This window comes from Rhinolophus hipposideros (assembly GCF_964194185.1).
Source record: "Rhinolophus hipposideros genome assembly, chromosome: 11".
NCBI lineage: Eukaryota > Metazoa > Chordata > Mammalia > Chiroptera > Rhinolophidae > Rhinolophus > Rhinolophus hipposideros.
In genome coordinates, this window is record NC_138057.1 from 41,721,840 (window position 1) to 41,736,012 (window position 14,173).

General features: G+C 38.7%; 1 protein-coding gene across 7 annotated transcripts in view; it reads right to left on the minus strand.

Annotated features, from left to right (window-relative positions):
- Positions 1-14,173, minus strand: part of PRUNE2 (prune homolog 2 with BCH domain) — a 229,356-nt gene that overhangs the window by 142,673 nt on the left and 72,510 nt on the right. The window lies entirely within an intron of this gene.

Sequence of the window (14,173 nt, forward strand, 5' to 3'; positions counted from 1 at the left end):
GAAGCATGCCACGGGGCTAGTTCTTGTCCTGACCCTATGTGAAAAATCAGGTAAACTCCACGGTTTTTCTAGACTCTTACATAACAAAGCTTCTCAGGCATTCACAAAACTTCACATTCACAAAGTGAAGTCTCAACTGAGTAATCAAAGCTGTAGTCTTTTACAGAGTCAAGCTTCTACCCTCCCCTAACGAGGCCCGTTGCTGGTGGCAGGGAGTATGATCTCTTCATATTTTCCCTACCTGTCCCTTTTCCTCCTCATTCATCTTGCTAACTCTAGTTTCAGACCCCTTTTTGGTTGGGGCACAGGAAAGTAAAATGAGGTCAGAGGAGAAGGAAAGTTATTCCTTGACTATTGGAGTATCTATCAGTACTATCAGAGCTCTCTGCTCTTCACAGACGGGTTATTTTCATGGGCTCTGCGTGGATCTGTCAGAGCTCCCATCTCCTATCTTCCCCGGCTCTCCTGGACAATTGGAATCCATTTTTATTCCTCATTTCCCCAACCCTGAGGGAGCTGGCTCTGCCTAAAGCTTCTCTCAGCTGAGATCTGCTTTGTTTTCATTTCAAGTCAGCCCTGTTGGGCAGGAGCTATGAAAAATGCAGGCTGGCTCCCTAGCGCACATGGCCAGGTCTGGTTTTTCATAAATATTCCTTCATTCACTACTGCGACAATTTTCTTGGGGTGTAGGCTATTCCATGCAACCACCGATGCTATGCTCCACTTTCAACACAGCCAATCAGCACGTTTCTCACCCGTTAGAGTTTCTCGGCAAAAGTGAAACCCATGTCCACTGTGTTCCCTAAACTGAAAGGGGCACATATGAGTCTCTCTGAATGGGCCTTCCAGAACCCATTGCCCAACTTGAGGTGAAGGACTGATGCCGTCTCGCCCTTAATCACCCGGGACACACACATCTCAAAATCCCTCTGCTATTTCTAAATGTTAACCCCTTTATTCCCTCTAAGATAATGAGAAGCATAAAAGCTGTATAACAAGATTTTGAAAATGTAGTATCGTAGTCTCACACATCACTTTGGGAAGGGTTATGTATTGCCTTGATGCTTCAGCTGAACCTTCTAATTGAACATCCCTCTGCGAGTTGTCTTCCTTTTGTCCCTGCAGAGCTACTCTCCACCCTCCTCCACTCTGCTCTCCACCATAGCACAATGACTGTATGGACAATATTGGGAACTTCTTCTAGCCTCTGGTTTCCTGTTGATTTCAGCCAATGAAAAGCCCCAACAGGTGCTGAGAAGGAAGAAGGAGAGTGAAGGTAGATGGTTTATTCTTCTGTTTCCTTCTATTTGGGGTCACTTTGAACATGGCCATTCCTTGACCAAAAGGCTCCTCTCTAGGTAGCCCTCTACTTTCAACCTTCCCCTTCCAAGTTCTAGAAACTTCCTTCTTTCCTCTCAGGCTTAGGGTGGCAACTCCTGGGATATTAACTGTCTTCCTTGCAGTTAACCCTCACTCTGACTTCCCCTAACAAAATGGCTCACATTATTAGGCCTTCCTCCAATTATCCTAACTGAATCGCCTATCTTTTCCTGCTGGGACTGATACTATCTCATTATAAATATATTACCTTGAGGTACGCAAATATTATTTTTCAAACTATATGATGCCATACACAAATATGAACTTTCCCAGTTTTCTATTCCTTAAGAGCTGAGAATAAACATTTCTAAACTGATCATCCAAGTATCTTTTTATTCCATAATTTTCTATCACTGTGAAATCTTACAAGTTCAAAGTAAATATTTATAAACATTTAAAAATAGTTCATAAAAACCTTCTCTACTCCTGAAGACTTGTAACCCTGCAAGGAAAATATTGAAGCTCTGGAGCTCAGGTCCCATCCCAGGGGGCAAGATTTATCAGTTGGATCAGTCAAGAGAAACTTCATTTTATCACTGTGTTCTCCCAGCGCTCATTGGTAACGTGACTCTTCTAATAGATTTGAAACATGTGATAGGATGGTCTTTATCTGCATGAAATTCAAGACAACTGAAACCATGAAAAAGTTACAACTACACAAGAAACTAGATGACAAAGAGACAATCCTGTTTGGAGGTGCTGGTGGATTTTGAATGGCCACAAATTATTTCCAGCTCCTTCCATCTGGAGGTGGTCTCTTTCCTCACTATTTGTCTGGGTTGGCCTTAGGGTTCATTTGACCAAAAGAATGTGGCATGACCTTGTGAGACTTGTGAGCCCCCCAAATCCTTGCTTCTGCCATCTTAGCCAGCATCTGCTTTCAAGTGAAGAAGCTTGGGGTGAAAGAGTAGAGAGAGGCCCAGCCACCCAGCGGCTATTCGTTCCAACCTTAGCACCTGAGGCTCCATCCATAGGAGTGAGGCCACCTGAGATTAACCGGCCCCAGCAGAGCCATGAACTCTCTACAGCCACATGAGTGAGCTCAGGCAAGACCCGTAGAATCATGAGAAATATTAAATTGTTCTTTTGAAGCCAACAAGATTTGTTGTGGCTTGTTATACAGCAATAGGTAACTGAAACATGGGCTTTTTTATCTCTCATACCTGAATTCCTGAATTATGTCCACAGCCAGCTAATTTGGCAGTTCCAGGGAAACAGACTAGATAATCATTCGTGGTAACTATTAGCTTATTCTTCTGTAATCCAACACAGAACAATGGGCAAAAACTAAAGACTTTGAAATCAGACATCCCTGGGTTAGAATTCCTATTCTGTGGTTGGAGGTAGTTTGTTCTCTCTCTCTCTCTCTCTCTCTCTCTCTCTCTCTCTCTCTCTCTCTCTCTCCCTGAGTCTCAGTTTAATCACCTGTAAAATAGACACAATAATTGCCTACTTCATAAGTGAAGTGTCAGGATTTTAAAAGATAACTAACATAAAGCACCTACCACAGTGCTGGGAACGTAGTAGGTACTTAATGAATGCCAGTTCCCTTCCTCGGTACTGGTGTATATGTACACACAAGTTGGGACCAGACTTGAAAGGCTCTAAGATGGTGATACTCAAAGTGTGGTCTCTGGACCAGCAGGAGCGTCATCTCAGGGAACTTACTAGACATAAGTTCTCTGACCCCACCCCAGAGCTATTGAGTCAGACATTCTGTTATCCTGTATTGGCCCATCAAAGCCAAGTAGAATTACCAATTATTCCTAAGCTTAAGGAGGACTGAAACCATTGCATTGCAGTATCTAGTCCATATTTTGGCACATAGTAACTACTAAATAAATGTTTGATGACAAATGACCATGTTAATGGGTGATTAAGTGGATGGATAAAATGAATATATGCCTCCAAGCTCTCCTCTTCTTCTCTAGTGTACCAAGGACGACACATCAGCCAATCTGATGGACTGGCTATAGGCTAAGCCAATGATGTTAATGACTGTAGTATAGGTTGGCGTCTCATTGTTTCGGCTGCATGGACAGGGTACAAGATGGCTGTTTGATTTGGGATAAATAAAAAAACATTCTTAAAGGCCAGGACAATAGTCACCCACAGGTATGCCTGGCATGGACATTTGCGAAGAAATTGAAAATTAGATTTCATAATGGTATCATGAAAAGAATTCTAGTCTAAAATGTTAGAAAGCAAAACATAGCCACAAATACCTAACGTCATGCACTACCTTTTCCAGAAGACTTTTCCAGTTCATTTCTAAGATGAAAATAATAATAGACCTATTTCAAAGGGTAGTCGTGGAGATTCACTGAGAAAATTAGAATAAAATGTGTGGTACATAATAAACACTCAGTGAATTATTGCCTACTATTATATTTATTTTTAAATTTTGAATTATTCAAGGTATCAACTAGCATCGTGCTATAAATACAATGAGCATTATATTATTCTTTTGGAGGAATAAAAAAGACAATAATAAATTAACCAAATGCTAGTCTAGCATCTTATCTGTTTTCCTTTTTCCACCACTAGGCGACACCACCTACGTATAATAACTAACTCTTTGCTAACAGACTCAGCAGAGCCAACCTTAGCAATCACTGTTGATTAAGAAACAACAACAAAAAAAGATGTCTATTCTAGAAAGTAGCTATCCTAAATTATTCCTTTGTTTGAGTCTTATTATTTCTCTGAATTGCCACTGGCTATTTAGTATAAATGTATGATTTCATCTCAGTGTGTACAAAAAAAAAAGACTCCTTGTTACTTAGGGAACCAATTTAGCATTTACCTAAATGGGTAGGAAGGGGGAACTCTCACACAATCACATTCCACTGTTTCTCTTTTGTAGAGATTTCTCTGTCACAAAAAGATAACAAATTTCCTGTAGTTTCACAGCCTGTTTTTCTATGACAAGTTGATACAATGTAGTAATTAACTATTAAAATATTGCGTATAATTCACATGAGCACTACAGACAAACTAATTTAAACCAAGGTCAGGTCTCCAAATCAGCACAATAACTCAGAAAGCAGGAGAGAGAGAAAATAAACTAGAGAAAAGGTAAGCAACAGCTGCTATTAAAAGCAACATCAGGCAGCTAAAACTGGCCTGAGCACGTTCCTAAAAATTTAATTAGCCAAATCCTTCCAGAAATTAAACCATCAAAATGACATTACAGTACACTTAAAACATGTATTTACAGAGTGAAAGAGCAGTCATCCTAGCATATCACTATGTCCTGAGGGTTTCCTTCTCATAAAGAAAGATGCAGAAGAGAATTAGATAGTGAGCTATGAAGAAAGTTCATATTGTCACAGACATGTTTTGTAAAATGCTATTTCTTAATTCCCTCAGCAATGTTGAAGTTGAGAATGAATTAGCAGGCTGTTTTCTGGTTTTTCTGTCATCTTATGGGATGATGAAAATGACTAGAACCAAAGCCTACTTGTTAGCTTTCCAAATACCAACATTTAATAAAGGGCGATAATGAGAGATACTGAATTCTACCATATCATGGAGCTCATTTCTCCAAAGGTGGGCATTGATACTCTATTTCTTTCACAAGAAAAGGGTCAACTTACCTTTCCTACTAAAGGATTTCAAGAAAACAGAATTGCCTTATTACCTTTGAAGGTCTAGAAATGTACAATTTTTATTTCTATAAGATGCAGTAATACATGAATGTATTCAAAAAGCCTTCTGATAATATGCCCATTTCCCCAAAGGTGATTGTAAATTTAAGGGAGAGGTCCCCAAATAAAGTAACAGAGGTTCTAGAAATACCATATCTGAATGGAGAGCCTTAAGCAATTTGATGGCATATGAAAAGACTTTTTTTTTTTATTTTTAATTACAAATATGTATTATGGAAGTTACTAGAAGGAAGTGTGATAATACCCAGGCAGGAGAAGTGGCAGTGAAGAAAAGAGCAGGGTTTCTGAAAAGGAGCAGATGGACATATGGAAAAGGGAAACGCTGTACAAACGTACTAAGGAAAGGAAAAATGGGGAGTGATAAAAGTGATATGGGAAGTCCATCACATGGTCCAAAGAGTGTTATCAGAACTCATTAGTACAGCTCATGATGGCTAAAGCTCAGGAGGAAAGTGATAACAATCCATGTTGCATTTGGAGAGAGCAAGCTCTGTGTGTCCAGCTGAACTGAAAAGAGCAGAATGGGGACGACAAAGATTCTAGGGCAAGAGCCTGAGTCTCCAGCATAGTGGTGGCTGTGATGGTTTGTGTCCAAATATGAAAGACCATAAAGACTAATTAATTATTCAATGCTGTTCGGGTAACGTACATATGAGCTGTTATTTCTAGCTTCAGGGTGGCCCCACCTACTTTTAAAGCTTGTTTTATAGTTTTATTGATTATCTAGAGCAGGTGTAGGAAACTATAGCCCACAGGCCACTGCCTATTTCAATATGGCCCATGAGCTAAACACTTTCAAAGAGTTGTTATTTAAATTCCTGCATAAAATCTTCAATTTTGCTTCTTAGACCAGAAAATCTAAAATATTTACTATCTGACTCTTTACTGACAAAATTTGCCTGGTCTAGACTTAAGAAAGTAATGGAGAAAAAGTTAATTATGTAGGCTGAACACAATCCACTTTTGTGCAATCCGCCAGATGAATAGCACACACACACAAAAAGCTCCTGAGGACATGTTCTTCTAGTATTTGAAAACTATTCTTTAATTCAGCAAAGAAGTCATTCATGTGGTTGATAAACACGTGAAGTTCTGACAAGAGTCTTCATTTTGCTTCACTTTCTTATTAAGAAAAACAAAAATATCAACTACAGTATTGTTGGAACTACACTCATGCATCAATGCAATGCAAGAGTTGCACAAAAATCAACTGATTCATTCTGTAAGAATGAATGGTTGTATGTAATTTACAATAATAAGTGTATATTATGCGTAAATTGTGTGCTGTAGAGCCTTTATATCAGTATCATGTGTATGTGTACACATTTCTTTTTTCAGAGAGCCCACTGTTACACATTGGCCAGCACTGCACTGCTACTTCCCCTTATCATCAATCTGGGCTGATCTTAGAGACTTGCATGAACAATAGACTATGGTGGAAGTGATATTCTGAGACATTTCAAGTTGGGTCACAAGATGTGCACATTCCACCTTAGTCTTTTAGAAAGCTTTCTCATGTGGCGCTGTCTCTCGCTCTCTCTCTCTTTCTCAACCTAAGTGTCATGCTGTGAGAAACCCAAGCCAGATGACAGTCCCAACTGAGCTCACAGTTGACATCATCGGACTGCAACTGTGTAAGAAACTCTGAGCAAGAACTGCCCAGCTGAACCCAATAAGCCTATAGAACTATAAGAGATCATGTCTGATTTTAAGCCTCTAGGTTCTGGGAATGGCTTGCTACACAGCAGTATGTAACTGAAACACCATTTTATTTTGAGGAGGAGGCAATGAGAAGGGAGCAAACTGGACGCAACACGTGACCTCAGGAATCCTAGGCTGGGGTATTGCAGCTCCGTTTTGTTCCATGCCCTTGGTGCAAAAGCAGGTACACAGCATGTTGGGGTGGAGATGTAATGAAAAGGGGGACTGACAATGAATAATGCACGTTCATGTTTATATACAAATTTAAATCACATAAAGTCATTCTCCACTAGAGATGCAGCAAGTAAAATACCATTAAATGGCACACTGATGCTATCCTGTTCATTTACTACATATCAACCACATTTGGGCTTCCTAGAATGGCATACAGCTCCTGCCACAGCTTTCGTCCTTTCAGCACCAAGCTAAATCGCCATTTTTGAGGCCTGTGTCACTTAAATCCCCTGCAGCCTCTAGACAAGGTCATGTCCTCATTGTATCTAATCTCATTATTTCTTTCCCACTGCACAGTTGCCCAGGGAAGTCAGTGGGGGTTTCTGGGCCCTGAGGAGTTTACTTATGGGGCAGGCTCAGTGTTTTCTGTGCTTCCCCTTTCCACTTCCTCCATGCAAATGCATTTTTATCAGTGTTTTAGGGAAGAAGGAGAGAAGACCAAGGCACTACCCTATGCCAAAGAATGCACAATGCATAGCGATCTCTAAACTTTGGATCACCATTTATCTCATTACTGCTGCAAAATGAGAACTAGAAAAGCTGTATTGAGGTATTTTGTACCATTTAGGGAATAAATGGTCTTTGAAAGAGAAGTATGGCTAGAAGAGCAGTTAGATGCGACCATGTGACTGAGCCAATGAAATGTGAGCAGAAGCAATGCATGCTATGTTCAGATTAGAGCCATAAAAGCTCCCACCTTTGGCCCTCCAAACTCTTCTTCCTCTTAGCAGAGAGGATGGAGATGGCCCCAGGCAATCTTAGGAGCCATGTGCTGAAAGATGGTCTCTAAATCACCCCTGGTCACTCACTCAGGAACACCAAATTGGATTGCTGCACAAGCAAAAAATAACAACTTTTGTGCTGAATCTCTGAGATTTGAGGGTTTGTCTGCTACAGAAGCTAGAGCTACCTCAGCCAATGCATAGAACCTCTACCTCATAGGGTGGCTTGGAGGATTAAATGAGATAATGCTTGGTACACAGTGAGAGCGCATCATCAAATATTAACTCCTTCTTAGCAAGGAGTTGGCAGACCTAGACAAAAGGAAATGGAAGCATTTATGATTGGGAACCTGGAGGAGAGGTTGCACATTATTTCCACTGTTTGGCCAGATAGCTTTGAAAAATCACCTTCAGTGTAAGGGTTTGGCATTTTGAAGAATATGCTAATCAAAAATAATATATGCTTCCCCAATCTATTACTGTGCATTCTATGACAAAACAATGTAGATAAATACTCTAGGGGTACCTCATCCTGAACTCTAAAAAATTGTAAGCTCAAACAATGAGAAATCATATTTGGTGATTAAAATTAGTAAACCAGATTCCAGACTGGTTTGATCAGTCTTAAATCAACAGCTACACTGGTTCAACCATGCTTCGCTATGGCCTGAGGAAATGTTTCTTTTTGATAGGGAGGAGTTTAACATGTCAGGAATTCATTCTGATCTGTATGTGCTCTGAATGCTAAGGGAAAATGTTGGTATTTTTCCCTCTGCAGTGTTCCAAAGTGCAGCTGGGCTGGTAATCTCTACAGGGCAAAATGAGTTAACAGTCTGAGTCACTTTACCAGAATGCATCTCATGTGCTCTATTCCAGGTTTCAAATAGCAGAGTGTCTGGTCATGAAGAGGCCCCCAGCTGAAAGCACAGCAAAGCCCCGGAGAAAAAACAGGCCTGAATAATTCACTCAGACTGCAGCTTCAAATACAGGAGACAAAATTTCAAGAGTTGAAAATCCCCATTGTTTCTCATTTAAAGGAACTGAGTTGAAATAAAAACGTGGAAGCAATAGATGAAATGTGCTTAGCAGGCAACAGGTTCATTCAGACAGTCTTATGATAAGTTTCTATTCTTCTAAGTTGTCTGGAAAATGACTACTTTTATGACTAGTATATGTTATAGGTTGAATTGTGTCCCCCAAATTTACATATTGAAGTCCTAACTTCTAGCACCTCAGAATGTGACCTTATTTGGAAATAGGGTCATTGCAGATGTAATTAGTTAAGATGAGGTCATTTGGGTGGGCCCTCAATATGACTTGTGTCCATATAAAAAGGGGAAATTTGGACACCAAGACATGCATAGGGATGATGTGAAGATGAAGGCAGAGATCGGGCTGATGCTTCTACAAGCCAAGGAACGCGAAAGATTGCCAGCAAACCACCAGAAACTAGCCTAGAGGTATGGAACAGATTCTCCCTCATAGCCCTCAGAAGGAACCTATGCTACCAATACCAAAGCTTAAACTTCTAGCCTCCAGAACTGTAAAACAATACATTTCTATTGTTTAAGTCACACAGTTTGCGGTACTTTATTATGGCAGCCTGAGCAAACTGATACAGGATATATGCAGGAATAAATAATAATGTGATCGATCGTAATAAAAAGTGATCAAGTCAGCACCTGGTTATTGCGCTTCCTGACGAAAGATGCTAATGACTTACAGTTCTTCCAGAGATGTTTAAAGGCGGTATAGTAATAATTGGTGTTTACCAGGGAACTATTAATGTGGCCCTGCCATGAGCAACCTCATTGCTTCAGTGGTACCTCATTAGAATGAAAAGATTTTCCCCTTCCCCTTAAATCTTAATATACTGCTTTACTAGGGAGTAAACGAGGCCCAGGATATAAAATCACCACTTCATCTTGTTGGCAAAAGAATAAAGGCAGCATTTGTTCTAGTTAAGCATATGCTTTGATCAATTCTCTGTTTCCTGATTAAGACTTTACTATTTTTAATTTTTATACTTTTTTGTTTTTAACACAGATTTTGTTTTGTGCAGCTTTTATTTCTCTCTACTGGTTCCACCACTAAAAAGAAGAACTGAAACAGATTCAAGCCTGCTGTGTTTCTCTTCTTTTTTTATATTCTGGTTAAATTTTCTTTTATTCAGCAATAACACATGTATTGACTAAATAACAGGTCAAAGATTCCACATTAGTGACTACTTCCAAATAAGAATCAGAGGAATGCTTGAATTACAGAGCCACAAGAGTCCCACACTGAGTTAGTCTATGAGGTACTCTCTCTTCATTGTTCTCTCTTTTTAAAAAAATTTTATTAAATTTATTGGGATGATATTGGTTAGTAAAATTATACATGCTTCAAGAGTACACTTCTATAATATTTCATTTATATATTGCATTGTGTGTTCACCACCCAGAATCAGTTCTCCTTCCATCACTGTATATTTGACCCCCTTTCCCTCTTTTACTACCCACCCCCTCCCTTTCCCTCTCGTAACCACTAAAATGTTGTGTCTATGAGTTTTTGCTTCCTTTGTTTGTTTTGTTAATTTGTTGCTTTCAGTTTTATATCCCATATATGAGTGAAATCATACAGTTCTCAACTTTTTCTGTCTGACTTATTTCCCTTAGCATGATAATCTCAAGATCCATCCATGTTGTCGCAAGTGGCAGTATTTCATCTTTTCTTATGGCTGCGTAATATCCCATTGTATATATGTACCACATCTTCTTTATCCACTCCTCTATTGAAGGACACTTTGGTTGTTTCCGTGTTTTGCTCAACGAATAATGCTGCAATGAACACAGGAGTACATACATCTTTATGGATAAATGTTTTCAGATTTTTGGGGTAGATACCCAAAAGAGGGGTTGCTGGGTCATATGGTAATTCTATTCTTAATTTCTTGAGGAACCACCATACTTTTTTCCATAGCGGCTGTACCAATTTACATGCCCACCAGCAGTGTATGAGGGTTCCTTTTACTCCAACACTTGTTATCACTTATCTTGATGGTAATAGCCATTTTAACAGATATGAGGTGGTATCTCATTGTGGTTTTGATTTGCATTTCCCTAATAGCTAGTGAGGTGGAGCATTTTTTCATGTATTTGTTGGCAGTTTGTCTTCTTGGGAGAAGTGTCTGCTCAGGTCCTCTGTCCATTTTTTAATTGGATTGTTTGGTTTGTTGTTGTTGAGTTATATGAGTTCATTATATATTTTGGATATTAGCCCCTTATTGGAGGTGTTGTTTGCAAGTATCCTCTCCCGTTCGGATGGTTCCCTCTTTATTTTGCTAATGGTTTCTTTTGCTGTGTAGAAGCTTTTTAGTTTGCTATAGTCCCATTAATTTATTTTAGCTTTTGCGTCCCTTGCCTTTGAGGTCAAATTCATAAAATCTTTGAACACAAGGTCCAGAAGTTTAGTACTGATGTTTTCTTTTATGCAGTTTAATGTTTCAGGTCTTATGTTTAGGTCTTTGATCCATTTTGAGTTAATTTTGGTACATGGTGACAGGTAGTAGTCTAATTTCCATCTTTTGCACATGGCTTTCCAATTTTCCCAGTACCATTTATTGAAGAGGCTGTCTTTTCTCCACTGTACGTTTTTGCTCTACTGTCGAAAATTATCTGTGGGTTTCTTTCTGGGTTCTCAATTCTATTCCATTGGTCTCTGTGTCTGTTTTTCTGTCAATACTATGCTATTTGATTACTGTTGTTTTATAATCTAAATGGAAATCAGGGAGTGTGATATTTCCAGCCTTGTTATTTTTTTCTTAGGATTGCTTTGGCTATTCTCTTCTGACAAGCAATATAAAGGGCACAAAGGATCAGATACAATGACATTCAATGAAGTGAACGGATTGCAATATGTGGTGTATGTACCCCACAGGGTATGTGCTATATTCAGTCTTAGAATGACCCCAAGGCCATGCGAAATGGGACTGCGGTGTCTTTTCCATGCTCCTAGCTTTCAAGTCCTCTCTGCAAGAAAGGCTACCCCTCTGGCCATTCTTCTGATAAGGCCATTTTTTATTCATTGTTCCTCAAAATCATATTCATTCTGAGCTCATATGCTGAGCAAAGCATTGAAACTCTGTATTATAGTTGTTTGTTTTCTATGATAGATCTTTCAATAACTTCTATAACTTTGATTAGATTGCAACTATCATTTGTGATACATGCTACAATAAAAATGAGAGACAATGGGTTTAGTAGTAGCTTTCTCCCTATAACATAGAGGGCCGGAGTTAACCCATCTGTCAAAGTCAGTGAATTTTACCTCCCAAATCAGTGGTTCTATCTGAACAACATGCTGTGTATGTTGTAAGGAGACAAATTCTTCTAATTTTCTCAATATTTCCACCCAAGAAAATTAACTGGGTCACTATGCAAATGAAGGCCATAACATACAACTGAGGAATTGCAGCACTGCAAAGGACCATTGAAAATGTGAAGAATCCTTTCTCTTTTCCCTGACATGCTACAGAACCTCTTGGTGATTACTTCCAGTGAAAACAGCTAACTATTTTGCAAAGCTACCAGATCCATTTTTGGACAGCTGGATAAGCAGTACTATCTACAAATACGTGCTCCCTATTTTACATAACTTATCTCAGCCTTGAGCCATAGTTATCTGGAAGAAACTGGGAGGAAACAAAGCAGATTGCTTTGGATGTACAGCTAGGTAGCTTTGCTTTCCTAGCTGTTTATTTAAATTCAAAAGGAAATAAAAATCAGATATCAAAGGGACACTATGCACTAAGTATGGGGTGGGGGTGGGGTGCCAAAAATATGTATACACATGACTTTTTTTCATCTTTTGCTATCGGTATATACTGAGTATTACAATTTTAATACAGTTTTTTTCCTTTCTTAAAATATGTAAACATATTTTTGGCACCCTCTATATTTGTATTTACCAAGTACTTGTTATATGCTCAGCCTAGCACTGTGCCAGGAAATTAAAGGGAGATGGAAGTTGAAGATCATTACTCTCAATTAACTTAAAATATCATCTAACCATGATCAAATATATGAAACAAGTTCAAAATTAGTGGAGGATATAGTATAGTGTAAGTCCTAAGTTGGTCATTTAGACTAAATTTTGCAAGAGTTCAGAAAGCAGTTATAAAAAATGGAGAATTTATAAGCATCATCATGAAGTAGCTAGGTGCTGACCATGCTTTTGAGATTTTGAAAGTCACAGGAACTAAGACTATTTCTTTGAGAACATATTTAGATTTAAAGGACAATTAGACAACAGTTCCAAAACACACAAAATAAGATAGTGTGGATTCTGTCACTATTTTAAAAATGTCCATGGGAATGGGAAAGGAATGCTGAAATATAATCAAGTATGAGTAAGGACTGGGAAAATGCCATTGTCTTATGGGATGATCTATGGAGAAAACCAAACTTTGCCCTTAATTTGTGCGTTTTTCCAACTGGCAAATTGATTAAATAATACACATTTTCTCTTTTAAAGAAGATATAGATGGTTCCTAAGAAACTCCTTTGCCATTTCTCAGTCATCTTTAATATCTCCATTAGGCACAACCAAAAAGTTGTCATTCAGCTGATTAGAGTTTAATCTGTGTGCCCTTCTTTATACGTACAGATGTCTTTCTCCCTCTTCCCAGAAGATTATATAGTGCTTCCAAAGATGTACTTAACTGCCTGATTAATTACTGGCTCTCCATGTAAATTACTGTCAAGTGTACGATGATAATGTTATCACTTATTCAGCTTGATGAGCATTTACAGTTTAATATATCTGACAAAGTCATTTGTATAGACCTATAATATAAACAAAGGTACAATAAAGCTACGGTAAGTCTATAATAATAATGACAATAGTCTTGAAGTAATTTGCTAACCACAGACATTTCCCTAAGCAATTACAAGATGTGCTGTGTTCATTTAGAGAGGAATTCCAAACGAGGCATTTACAACGTAATAAGATGCCATTAAATGAAGAGAGACAGAAGAGGGGGGAAAGAGAAAGAAAACCCTAAGGCCTGAACTAGGAGAATTGATTCTCAGAGCTACTGACCCTTGCAAGATCCACATTTTCCTTGGATTTTTAGACCCAAAACAGATTTCTAATTGAAGGTGATTATCTAGTTACTACATCCCAAATTGCATATGTTTCTTGTATTGAATCACATCAACCCTTAATTATATGGAAGCATTTATCCATTTGAAAGTCCAGTAAAACAGTAGAGTTCCACATACAATAAGTAAGTGCTCTGCAAACTATGAGAGACTATAGGACCACCAAGTATGATTACGGTTAGTGACAACAGTCTGCCTCCTGGTACTCATAAGGATCTATTGTGATACAATCAACTGGGAATATATTTTACAAAGAAATCACAGAAAAAAAAACAGACTGGTTTGCTCTTGAGTTTTCTGTGGTATGGACACCCATATGCAT